This window comes from Bidens hawaiensis, unplaced genomic scaffold, assembly GCF_021521415.1.
Source record: "Bidens hawaiensis isolate Kalapana, Puna unplaced genomic scaffold, B.hawaiensis_p1.1 tig00012085_1, whole genome shotgun sequence".
NCBI classification, from domain to species: Eukaryota; Viridiplantae; Streptophyta; class Magnoliopsida; order Asterales; family Asteraceae; genus Bidens; species Bidens hawaiensis.
The window spans coordinates 277,986-292,162 of NW_027491971.1; the positions used below are offsets into that span (position 1 = coordinate 277,986).

General features: G+C 38.6%; 1 long non-coding RNA gene across 1 annotated transcript; it reads left to right on the forward strand.

Moving 5' to 3' along the window:
* Window positions 1–1,259: 1,259 nt before the first annotated feature.
* LOC143539885 (uncharacterized) lies at window positions 1,260–13,717 on the forward strand. The gene is made up of 3 exons (XR_013136508.1): window positions 1,260–1,594; window positions 2,505–2,551; window positions 13,504–13,717. It is a non-coding gene; the product is annotated as an uncharacterized LOC143539885 (long non-coding RNA).
* The last annotated feature ends 460 nt before the right edge of the window (window positions 13,718–14,177 follow it).

The window sequence follows — 14,177 nt, forward strand, 5'->3', positions numbered from 1 at the left end:
TAAGGAAAAATGATCATTGTGTTTTCTTTATTTATTTTCTCTTTTTTCCCTTGGCAATGTGTCTTTTTTCTTTTGTATTGTGTTATATTTTGCGATCTATTATGTCTTTTCTTATTTATCATTGTGTTTATTTTTGTCATTGTGTATTTTTTCCTCGGCATGTGTGTTGTTTTTTTAACTAGAAAGACGAGGGAAATATTTTAGTTTTTTTTACCTTTTTATTATATTTTGAGTTATGTTTTTTTTTATTATTCTTCTTGAATTTATTAGAGATGTTTTTTAAAGTTTTACAAATTCTTCTCATACTTCTCATTTTTATCTGTCTTTTATTTTAACATTTTCTTATTAATCATATTCACCAAGACTTCTTAAAATTAGTATCCTGGTCTTCATTAATTTGTAGTATGTAATGCATGTATATATCTATACTAAATTAAAATTATAATTATTTTAACCAGAACAAGACAATCATTTTACATATTAAGGGGATAAAACTATTTTTTATATATAATTTAACTGTTATGTGATTTAACACAAAAAATGTAACTAAATGGTATTGATTATAAATATCATACATTAGTTAAACAACAATACATTGTTATTGGTTCATGTTTAATACATTGTGTTTTAGATCATCTTTAGTTCATCTCCGATATATTGGCTCATCTTCAATACATGTTTTGATATACCATCTTCAAAACATTGTATTTTGTGGTGTGTTATCTATATTGTTTCTTTTGTTCATACAAAACAGGGAGGGTGATGTTTATTCTAGTTTTAAGTGTTGATAAAACTATGAGACATGTTAACTACATCTCATGGTGTTTGAATTCATATGTTTAGAAAATCAAAGATGCTGTATTGTATTTTGTTTGTCTTACATTAATTATTGTTTTAGTTTATGCGTTTATTGTGCTTCATTTATATGTTTTAGTTCTTTTGTCTAAGGTGTTTTGTTTACCGTTTATATTATGTCTATGTCTGCTATATATGTTCTTTTGTTTATGATCTTGATCTATAAAAATCACTATTTATAACAATATAAAAAATACTAAAATAGCAACACAATAAATTCTGAAAATGACACATGTTGCTGTCTAGTTTTTTTTTAAACCCAATGCCCTATTTGTTTCTAATCACACATTAAAAATCTCTCTAATTTTCTATTTTAAAACCATATTAAAATGAAATTTAAAACTTTGGTCATGAAGACAATTAAATAATACAAAATCTACATATAAACTCATAATATCTATACTATTAAATAAATATAAGTTTGTTTTTGCCACGTGTCCTGTATCTAGCCTATCCTCGCTCTCTAATTCCCGCCTCCCACAATTCTCCTTTCACAGCGCCGGTTCGGATCCCTTATCCAACCCGAATATGATGTTATCACCCAAACAATTAGATTCATCAATGTTTGCAAAACCCTAAATCAATTGTGCCTCTTTCCTAATGTTTCAGATCTGTCAAACCTCATTCCTAAACTCTAAAATCACCGGCGACCAAGTTTTCCAGTTTCATCTCCGTCTCCGTCGAAGTACATGCTCCTCGCCATCGGTGACTATTCAATCGAAATCTTTTATTTCAGACGGTATGTTGCTAATCAGAGTCTTCGATTAATTCTGAATTGTATAATTTAATTAATTGTATAAACTCTTAAAACGATTGTGTAACAATCATTATTGGTTTAGCCAATTTTGATTACTGTATGTTCACAATATGTATTTTTCAATATATAATAGTACTTGAATTATAACAATCAATTTTTTTGTTATTTACCTCTATGTTCTAAGGTTGTTTACATATGTGTTTTCAATTTTTGTTAGTTTGTTATTAATTTTGGATATTTTGCTTAGTGATTTTGTGTTTTGAAGTTGTTCGATGGAGATTGAATTGATGTTTGGTGTTATGTGTAGTTAAGTAAATTCAATCAGTCTCTATACTCATCAGATTTATTGTTAATATTCTTTTAAATACCTTCCTGAAAATTATGTTTTGAGTGTTTCTTTTTTGGTTTATTGCTTGGCTTGTGATGTTAAGGACGGAATTAGAGAAAGGGTAGTGATCTGGCATTGTATTTGGAACATATTCTCAAATTGTAAAATTATTGATCATTTAAAAAAATTATGCAATATAAGTATCTGTTTACTACTCTTGCTAATTTGTAAATCTCAGTTCTACATTGAGGTACTTAATTACTAAGCACAGACTTACGATTAAGCGTGTGACATCGGGATGGTGTTTTGGATCACGTTTGACCTTTTTTCTACCATTATAACTAAAAATCATTTGATTCGTTGTATTTCTGAATTAGTTAATTTAATCTATTGTATAAACCTTAAAGGACTGTGTAACGATCATTATTGGTTTAGCTGTGTATACAAATATGTATTTTTTTTATATAGAATAGTGCTTGAATCATAACAGTCAAGTTTTTGTTATTTTTCTCATCTCTATGCTCTTGATTGATTATTTTTATTTTTTGAAAATGAGTATCGCAGGTCAACTTGATGAAACAATTGGTATCCTCAAAAGTCAAATTGTTCAGGTAAATTATTAAATGCATTAATAATCGTAAATGCTTTAGTGATTTTTGTTTCTAAACATCATTGTACTGGTTTATTTTGAAGTGATGTTTTATATACTTTTGTTTCTTGAAGTTAAATATTGATGCTCAACTTGATGACGCAATTGCTAATCTAAACAATTGATATTTTGAAGCTTACAGGAAATTATCAAATTCATTAGTTATTGTGTTCAACTTCTAGATTGATTGTTATTGTAAAATTACATATATTGTTATTAAAGTATAATTAGGATTTAGAAAACATACCATATACCATAATGTCAAACTGCAACCCATTTCAACATACTGTTTAACCAAAACATCACTCCCAAGTTTCATTACTAATAATAATTAGTTTTTTAATATCGATGTTACATCCGGATTCTGGAATTATGACTATGAGATGTGTGTGATAACTCATGATTGGAGAATAAATTAGTTGGAAATTTGGGTTGTGGAACCCTAAGTGTATGTTTTACGGCGTTGGATTGTGATTTGAGTGAAATCAGTTCAAAATTTTAAATTAATAAGCCATAGTTATAATTTTAAACTTGAATATCTTGGTTTATATACCCTAAAAAGATGTAGATTCTGGAAGATTATTAATTTTTGTAGGTTCCCAGCCGGATCTATACGAGATATCACGTACTACGCAGGTGCGGAATCCCTACGTAAGACGTTACGAGTATAGAAAACAATACGATTAACACACGATAATCAAACACGTTGTATACCAACCTTAAACACGTGATACGAAGATCACTTGATTACAGACTCTCTCTGACTCGAATACACGAAAACTGAATGAATGATTTAATTACTAATAAGCCGTAACATATAGCTTATATAATCACAACAACTTCGCCTGGCATGTTCAGGCGAAGTTGTCACTAACTTCGCTTGTCTAACAAGTTCGCTCATATCAGCGAACTTGTTAGCAACTTCGCTTATACAAAACATAAAATATTACAAACGCGATTACAGACACTAGACACTGAACTACTGACATCATGCACCAACAGACTCCCCCTTGGCAGTAGCTTCATCTCTTTAGCTTCAAACACGTGTCTTGTAATCTTCAACCTTGTATCTTCATGCATGCACTCCTTCTCTAACACAAACCGACACAACTCTTTGATATTTCCTTGCTTCGTCTTTCCAAGCAGGAATATAAAAGATTTTCTTCTCATTGAGCACCTGCAAATCAGCTTGCGATAAGTTACCAAATGCATCGGATCGTAAACTCTTAGCACTTCTTGTTCATCCTCGTCTTCCATCACCACCTCAGCTGTCTCACAATCTACAAACCACCACTTTAGGTCTTTAAGCACATCCTTGGGCATAAGCTTCATCGGTACTTCTTTAAGGCACCGGATCGGTTTATACTTCATGACCATCCAAGGCTTTCCATCAGCTCTCAAACCTCTATCCTTGTCTTCAACAAGTTTTCCTTTTTGTGGCTTCAACAGCTCAAATTTCTTTTCTTTTATACTTTCTTTCCATACAATTTTCCCAATAACTCTAGCCATATTATCGTCACTTCGATTGATTAACCCCAATCTAGCTAAGTCTTTCACTTCACATTCCGGCAGTGTATTCAACGATCTTAACAGTCTTTTAAAATACTGAACACCGTCATACCTTTTAATCACGAAAAGCCTCAACTGCTCATCATAGATCCAGCAAATAATCCCTTTCTTCGCTTCAGCATAGCCTTTAATGTTGTAACTCTTCATAAACATTGTAGGGACCGCCGGTTTCTTCGTTTTGACGAACCACTGTGCATAGCCTTCCTTCCATCTAGGCTGCTTTTCCCATTCAGACTCATCGCTTCCAATCTGTTTACTCATATCAGCTTTCTCAACATCTGGAATGTCATGCTCCACATTCTCTTCTACTATCTCTCCCTCTTCAATCTCATAATCAATCACAATATCTTCTCCAATCTTCTCTATCACATCACTTGGTAGAATATCATCATCACCAACCAAGTCATCATCCATCTCTTCTACGTCCACCACCACCACATCATCACCACCAGCTGCAGATGTCGACTCCCCCTGAGTTGTGGAAGTTCCAAGAGCTTGAGTAGTTCTTGGTAGCTCACCACCTGCATCTTTCGACGCATTGGGATCATCGTCTCTATCATTTCTTCTCTTGGTCCTCAACTCGTCGCCTTTACAGCTCGTCTCCCCCTGAGATGCCAAGAACTCCTTCAGAGCATCTATGATCTTTCCATGTTCTACCAGCAGGGACGACTGCATCTGATTCTCTGCAACTAGGCGTTGAATAGCCTGGGTCTGGATAAGATTCACCCTTGATTGTTCTGCCACGACCTGTTCAAGTGCTGCTATTCGTTCTGAGTCTGAGAGGGTTGCATCGAAATTGAACCTCATATGTGATATGTCTTGAGTGTACTGAGGAGGGATTTCCGATGTCACCGGGACCTCAGAAGTAGAAATAGACGTAACCGCAGGTGGTATCGTCACCGATAGCTCTGCAGTGGCCACAACAGTCGACTCTATAAATTGTGCCACGACCTCCGATGGAGTAACAGTCGGAGGCGGCAACGAAACTATTTCCGGAGCCGAAAGTTGGAAAGTAGTGGGTGGGAGACCAAAAGTAGATGAGGTAGCCACTACGGGAACACCCGTAGCGCTTGGCCTTGTAACCTGTAGAGATGAGGGAACCATTGTCATACCGGATAGTGCTGGTGGAGTGAAACGTACCATCCTAGAGCTTTCACCGGCTCCTGATCCTGCACCTATCCGTTCCCTTCTTGACCTTCTTATCAACTGTTGTACCTCTTCCTCAAAGTCTGACTCATCATCATCATCTGTTCTCTTTCTTTTACCATGTAGTCTTTCTCGAGTCACCATAATCCTTCTCGCCTCTGCCACTTCATCATCAGAATCTGAGCCAGCCACCGTTGTAGCTGTCCTAGTAACATGCACAGTCAAGGCACGTTCAACTGGGACCTGAACGTTCTCCTCTGGATCCACCCGATCCATATCAAAGAATCCTTGACCACCAAATTATGCATCAAGGTCCACTTCCTCCTCCGGTGACACAACAGGAGCAGCAGGTATAGCTTGAGGTGCTCCTGCCTGTTGTGGTGCCGGGTCCCTAAACTCATCCCCACGAGCAGGCACATACTCCGGGTTGATTAAGTACCCAAAGAGTGGAGTATGGCGAGGACGAAGCTCAGGTTTGCTCCTCGCACTGGAGGATCGATACTGGGCGAAGATCCGTTTCTTCACACTCTCTACATATCGGATCAGACGACGCTGAGGAAGTGTTGGAGCAACATGATTCAAGATCATTTGAAGGAATCTTGGATACATGATGAACCGCTCACGCGCCATCGCTCTTCGTTGACGATCAATCTCGTAAAAGACCATCTGACTAAAGCTGAATCGCTTGTTGTATGTCAGAGCAGTCATCGCTGACTGCATGGTCGCGCCCATGCCATCAGTGCCCGCCTTTCTCCCTGACATGCATACTATCATAACATGCATGAGAAAGCGCCACTGGTCAAGCAGAAATCCCTTCCTTCTCTGCGAATTCTCCAAGGGACCAGAATAACCCATCCTCAAAAATGCCCCATCGCGGAAAGGAGCTACAAACTCCGTCGGGTCATCCCTTGTTTCGTTTCCAAACCGCAGAGCCGCCCGTATATGTTCAGAAGAGAACTAAACAATTTGATTGTTGACGGTTGCGCGCATCACCGGGTGCTCGACTCTACAGTCGTATTCCACGGTCTGCCAGAAATCCTCAATGTTGGGTAAGGATATCGGCAGAGTTGTTGTAATGGCGTGGAATATCCTCGAGCGTAAAAGGAATGTGATGATTTCGCGGAAATCATCAACTCCGCTCGCTTCCGGGTCTAAGGTGATATACATGTTGTGACCCGGGAAGAACTGTCTTTGCTGACCACCTCCGTCATCACCGCCTGCACCACCTGCTCCAGCAACAGCAGCCATATCATAGTCGCGCAACTGTTGTTGAATCCAAAGAAACTGGGAGCAGCAGTTGGATGCTGCCATGTATTCTGCTTCACAGGTTGAAATTGCGACTGAAGTCTGCTTCTTGCATTGCCACGACACCAATCTGCCACCAAGAAACTGACATCCACCAGTTGTAGATTTCCGACTCTGATTGCACCCTCCATAATCAGAATCTGTGTAAGCGACTAGCTCCAAGTCTCCTCATCTCGGGTACCACAACCCTAGCTTCGGCTTGCCCTTGAGATACCGCAGTATCCTCTTCGCACCCTTCAAATGAGATTCTTTTGGGTTTGCCTGAAAGCGTGCACAAAGACAAACAGCAAACATTATATCAGGCCTAGAAGCAGTTAAGTACATTAAAGAACCTATAATAGCCCGATATTGGGTTGGGTCCACGTCTGCATCGTTGTCTGAGTCAGCACCCAATTTGTGATTGACGCAGACTGGAGTATCATATGGAGTGCTGTCCTCCATCTTGAAGCGTTTGAGAACATCATGGACATACTTTGTCAGATGAATGAACATCCCGTCTTTCTTCTGATCAACCTGCAATCCTAAAAAGAAAGTTAGTTCACCCATAGCGCTCATTTCAAATCTCTTCTTCATAACGGCCTCAAACTCCTGACACATGGCGACCTTTGATGCAGCAAAGATAATGTCGTCCACGTAGACTTGCACCAGCAGAAAGTCGCTTCCTTTTCTCTTGAAGAACAACGTGCTATCAATCTTACCTCTTTCAAACTCATTCTCAAGCAAGTAATCGGATAACGTTGAGTACCAGGCACGAGGTGCCTGATGTAGTCCATACAGCGCTTTACTTAGCTTGTACACGTGATCAGGAAAGTCAGGGTCAGGAAAACCCGGAGGTTGCTCAACATACACAACCTCATCGACTTTACCGTTTAGGAACGCGCTCTTCACATCCAACTGAAAAACTTTCATCTCCTTATGAGCAGCAAATGCCAAAAACAGTCGAATGGCTTCCAATCTTGCCACAGGAGCAAACACCTCATTGTAATCAATCCCCTCTTGTTGATTAAAGCCTTTAACAACCAGCCTCGCCTTGTTCCTGATAACAACCCCTTTCTCATCTCTCTTACATTTGAAGACCCACTTTGTGCCAATCGCATGCACATTTCTTGGTTTTGCAACCAAGTTCCATACATCCATTTTCTTAAACTGAGCTAACTCTTCTTGCATGGCTTCGACCCACGAGCTGTCCTTAAGAGCCATTTGATAGTTCTTTGGTTCAATCTGGCTGATAAAGCAGGTGTACAAGCACTCGTTGATTATGCCTGATTCTTTAATGCTTGTGTAAACACAGGTGTGCTCATTCAAGCTTTGTCTTGTTTGTACACCTGCGGACAGATCACCTATCACATTCTCCAACGGGTGATTTTTGTGAATTCTCGTAGTCGGAACCGAACTGACATTTAGATTATCTTCCAAGTTCGAAGATAGCTCATCCATGGTTGATTGATGTTGAGAGTGAAACGGATTGATGAATTCCTCTTCAGTAGAGGCAGCAGGGGTATTGACAACATTTGACGAGGAAGGCTGACATTCATCATACTGTGGTCTTTGCACCAAAGTGTCTTCCTCATCGCATATCATCTTCGTAGCAATTCGTTCCTCAGCTTCTGCAAAATCCAGATAAGGCATGTTAAAAGATTTAAAGAGTCTATCATAGTCAAAAACCCCAGGGGGTCCCGTGCTTGGTTTTGGTGATTTGTAACTTGTGATATCAGTGTTACACACCACCTCAACCTTGCTGGTCGATGTATTAAAGACCCGTCTGTTGGGAGTCCCAACAACGTATCCGACTAAGATTCCTTCGTCGGCTACTTCACCAAATTTAGAATTGGTCTTTAATATCGAACATGGGGACCCGAATGGTTCAAGACCACTCAAGTTGGGCTTTCTCCCATGCATAAGTTCATAACAGGTTTTATTTAATCTTTTAACAGTTAACACTCTATTAAGGATATAACAGGCTGTAGCAACAGCTTCAGCCCAGAACACCACGGGAAGTTTCGAATCAGGCAGCATGGTCCTGGCTCCTTCAATCAAAGTCCTGTTCTTCCTCTCAGCCACTCCATTTTGTTGCGGAGTATACGGTGCGCTGTATTGGTGTTCAATCCCCTTCTGTAGGCAGAAGATCTCCATCTGATAGTTCTTGAACTCAGTCCCATTGTCACTCCTGATGTATTTAACTCTTTTTCCCATAATGTTCTCAACTTTGGTAATCAAATTTATTACCATCTGAACAGTTTCATCCTTCGACTTCAGGAAATATACCCACGAGTATCGAGAAAAATCATCAGTAATCACCAAGCAGTACGATGTTCCCCCTAGACTTTTTACATTCATTGGACCAAAGAGATCCATGTGAAGTAGTTCTAGGGTACTGACTATTGAGTTGACCTTCTTGGTGTGATGGGATTTCTTGTGTTGCTTTCCCTTCTTACATGATAAGCATTTGTCTTCGAAGTTGAAATTCTTCAAGGGAACCCCCAACACAAGCCTATTTTTGACAAGGTAGTTCATCTTACGAAGATGAATGTGCCCCATTCTCCTATGCCATAATTCGGACTCTGATTCAGTCGCTTTCGACAAAAGACACGATTCTTCATTGGCCATTTCAGTAGACCTCATATCCATGATATACGTATTCTTCACTCTCGGAGCCTTCATAACAATCCAGTCTTCTGGTATCTTGAAACCAGGATACAACACTATCGCCTCATTCTTCGTGAAATGCACGGTATAATCCTTGTCACAGATCTGCGAAACACTCAGCAGATTGTGCTTCAGTTCTTCAACAAAGTTAACTTTCTCTAGCGTCATCTTCCCGTTAGTCACAGTCCCAATTCCTGTGATCTTTCCACCGCTCTCTCCTGCGAAACTCACTCTACCACCTTGAACAGGTTTCCAGTCTTGTAACAATTTCTTGTTACCCGTCATGTGCCGGGAACAGCCGCTATCCACAACCCATTGATTGTTGGCAGCCCTGTTCAACTGTTCCTGCACGATTAAAGCAGATTATTAGAATCTTGGGACCCAAGACCTCTTGGTCTTGGGTCGATACATCCCGTACCTTGGCTGTCCAAAGTTAGTATCATAATCATTTCTGTGAGTCCTAACAGGATACCTTCTTGTGGATTGTCTATGAGGCCATCCAAACCGTCTTGAATTAAATGAATTATTAGATATGGTTTGGGTGTTACCAGTGAAAAACTGAGATCTATTTCTTTGAAAACCTGGATTAGTCCATTTTCTGAAATTCGATGGGTTTTCAGTTTTATCATTAAATTGATTACTGTTAGCTCTTTTCTCAGATTTTAAAGGCCTCACACCTCTGAATTTTTGCTTCAGAGGGCAATCAGCAACAAGATGTCCTTGTTGATTACATCTAAAACAACACCTGTTTTCAACTTTCTTATCAAAAGTTGTCTTAGATGTTGAGGCTGTATTACTGCCCGTTTGTCTCACATATGGTGGGACATACGGGTTTAGTGGAGACTTCTTTTCAGATGTTTTCTTTTTCTCTCCACTCTTTGGTAACACTTCCTCTTGATTTGTCTCACTCGACTCAGAGGATTTGTCCGAGTTAGATGAGACAGGACTCGGAGCAGAAATCTTAACACTTGCGACAGGCTTACTAACTTCTTGTTCTTTAGTAGTAACTAGAACTGGAACTGTCTGACCATAGTCAACATCGACAGATTTCTGATTACTAGGGTTATAAGTGTAATTATGATTGAAAGGTGGTGGAACTTCATGATAACCAATTCCTCCCCTTTTTGGGGAACCTTGATCACTAACGAGGTGATCAAGTATAGCAGAGGAATTTCTGAATTGCTCCAGTTTCCTGTTAAGTTCCACCACTTTTACCTGGTGATCAGCAATCTGTTTTTCTCTTTCAGCTATTAGTTTGGTTTTTTCTTCTAGAACCTCATAGCTAAGATCAATCATGTTAATTTTTTCAGCAAGCTTTGCTTTAAGACTTTTAATATCTGTTTCACTAGCTTTAATTTTTACTTTGTAACTATTTTCTCTAGCTTTAGTGAAATGATGATCTTCTTTTAAAGTTTTATATTGCGCATCCAAACTAACAAACTGATCAGTTAGAGTTGTCAGTTGTTCAGACAGATGTTCACACTTAGTACAAGGAAGTTCGGTACTTACCTCGGAGAGCTGGTCTGCTACATCTGCCATGTACGCTTCATTTTCGCCAGTTCCCTTCTCACTATCTGCATTTTCGATGTTTGCCAAGTTGGCCTGTTCAAATACTTCTTCAACATGCAGATTCCAGTTGTACTCTTCGTTCTGTCTGGAAATCATGGCTCTATAGTCATTACCACTACCACTTTGCTGTGTAGATCTGTTCTGACTGCGTTCTACACGTTCATTCTTGCATTCTTTTGCAAAGTGGCCATTCTGCTGACAGTTGTAGCAGCGAACCTTCGTCTTATCAAACCCTGGCCTCTCTCCGACAAACTTCCTGCCAGTCTTCTTCATGAACCTCTTTACCCTTCTCACTATCATGGCCATCTGCCACTGCAGATCCATCTCCTCCAGATCATCAGCATCGATCTGGTCATAGTCTTCATCCAAAACTGCAGGATCAACGATCTTACCCTGAATGTAGTTCTCATATGAAGCAATAAAAGATGCATAGAGAGCAAACTGCTGTTCAGCAGATTTGACACTCATGGGCATCTTCGAGTAGTTGTTGTTTGAAACACTTGGGGAATAACTACTCTTGGTCGCTTGAGGTTGAGAAGCATTTGACCCTCCAGCTACATAGCACACATCACCGTTCATGTTGAGAGATACATGACCCTCATGTGTTGAGCTCGCGCCTGACTCTCCCTTAGAGTAATTGCAGATGATTCCGTTTTCGAACTTGATCCTGAGTTAACCTTTGCCCCATACATACCCGGATCTTGAACCTGATCGGTAGGTGTTTCCTTTTGTACCATGTTCAGTTCAAACGTTCTTAGCTTGTTAACTGCTGTCTCAAGGTCATAGTCAGCAAAGTCTTTATCTTCTCTCATCAACACTGTATACATCTCCCATTTTGGTGGGAGAGCATCAAGAAGCTTCTCAACAATCTCATCTTCTTTGTATGCGATTGAATAGTTGCTGAGTTCAGTCATCAGATGATAATATCTGGTGATGATATCATCAAGTGATTTGTTTTTCAGATACTTGAAGACCGAGAATTGGGTTTTTAGAAGTTTAATCTTCGAAACACGAATTCCTACATTGCCCTCAAAACGGTTTTCAAGAGCTTCCCAAAGCTCTCTAGCAGTCTTATACTTTCTGAAGGTGTGCAAAATCTCTTGTGGAAGAGCCATTGTAATTGCTGCATGAGCTTTGCTTTCGGCTTCATACATCTTCTTCTCTTCATCTTCCATTTCTTTGTACTTCTTGATCTGATCACGACCTTCATACTCAGTAGTAGGTGGAATGTAACCATCTTGTATACATACCCACATCTTGGCATCTTGATACTTGACATATTGTTCAAAACGATCTTTCCACGCTACATAATCAGTTTTCTTAAGCATCTTGGGTGCTTTTGTAGCCGAACCTGCTTCTACTTCCATCTTTACTAATTCGGTAATGTTTATCGAAGACATCTTTCTCAAAACTCAAAGAAATCCGAAAATCAAAAATTTTATTTTCAAACAGCACAGTAGGCGAAGTTGTGGATAACTTCGCTTAAAGCTTAACTTCGCGTGAATTTGTAACGTCGCTCACTTTCTTAAATTCGCCGGATTGGCGAAGTTGAGAATAACTTCGCTTAAGTTGAGCGAACTTGGGAGGTAGGCGAAGTTGTGGGTAACTTCGCTTGAGGTAAGCGAATTTGAAGAGGTAGGCGAAGTTGTGGATAACTTCGCTTAACCTTATATCTTCGCCGAAACCCTAGTAACAGTGACGGCAACTTCGCCTGATGAACACGAAGTTTCTGCAGATTAGATTTCTGGGTTTTTCGAGGTTTGTGAAGGTGTTATGGGTTGTTTAAGCTTGTAGGAGATGAGTATGACACAAAAACTCAGAAAACTTTCGTCCCGCGAATAGTCGAACGGAACGATTTCTATACCCGCGTGATAATCCCGAACCACACAATCGAGCAAATGCTCTGATACCAATTGTAGGTTCCCAGCCGGATCTACACGAGATATCACGTACTACGCAGGTGCGGAATCCCTACGTAAGACGTTACGAGTATAGAAAACAATACGATTAACACACGATAATCAAACACGTTGTATACCAACCTTAAACACGTGATACGAAGATCACTTGATTACAGACTCTCTCTGACTCGAATACACGAAAACTGAATGAATGATTTAATTACTAATAAGCCGTAACATATAGCTTATATAATCACGACAACTTCGCCTGGCATGTTTAGGCGAAGTTGTCACTAACTTCGCTTGTCTAACAAGTTCGCTCATATCAGCGAACTTGTTAGCAACTTCGCTTATACAAAACATAAAATATTACAAACGCGATTACAGACACTAGACACTGAACTACTGACATCATGCACCAACAATTTTAAATTTGAATATTATTTGTATTATAAACCATGAATCTGTTCGTGCCCATGCCTCTGATTGATTTTCTTACATGATCAATAAATTGCTTAAATCTGAGTAATATTTCTGTGGTTTCATAATATTGTTCAGTTTTTATCAATCTGAACGTAAAACAGATTGTAATTTCCCTAATTTCTTAGATGAAATTAACAAATATTTGTAATGCGTTTTATTGATTCGCCATGATAGCTTCTTGATTCTTTTTTACAAAAGGAGTTCGGAAATAATGAGAAACAAACTGGCCTATTTATATCTTTGTGATTCAATATGTGATGTTGGTTTTAATGAGTAGATGAAAAATTATATGCAGGTGTTAGTCCCTTATCTACTTCCAATTGATGAATATGAAGATGTTATTGCAGCACCTAAATTATTCGTGGATAATGGAGACTAGATTCAAGTAATCTATTTCAATCAACTTTCTTGCTTTTTTAAATTTGATTATTATTTTCTTAATCTTCTTGATATACATGTTATTTATTTAAATTTCTCTTATATTATAATCAATGTTTTTATTTAAATTGCCATCCCTTAATGTTGAACTGAATACCATATTCGAAAGGTATTGTAAGACATGAAATACTATGTTTAGATATTTATTTATTTTGAATGGTATTTCGAGATTTATTTATTTTGAGCGGTAATCTGTTAGTGGGTAGCCTATATGTTCATACGGAAAAAACATTTAATTTCAATACTCTATGATTTTTGTTTTCTTTTTTGTGTTGGAACTTCTAGGTTAATTGTAACTTTCTTTTAGAATTGGTTTCAAATAATCCAAACTATGTTCGATTGGCAAAGATATGTCTCAGCTATTGAAATGGCAAAAAAAAATTCTAACTATGCATGTGGGTTCAAGGTTAACGAAAATTTAACAAGCCGTTCGTTTTTAGTGATGTGGCCCCTGATGTGTCTTTTAACCAACTGACGGGAACAGTGAGTTGTCATTAATTACAAATCATAGTAGTAGTAGTAATAAGAAGA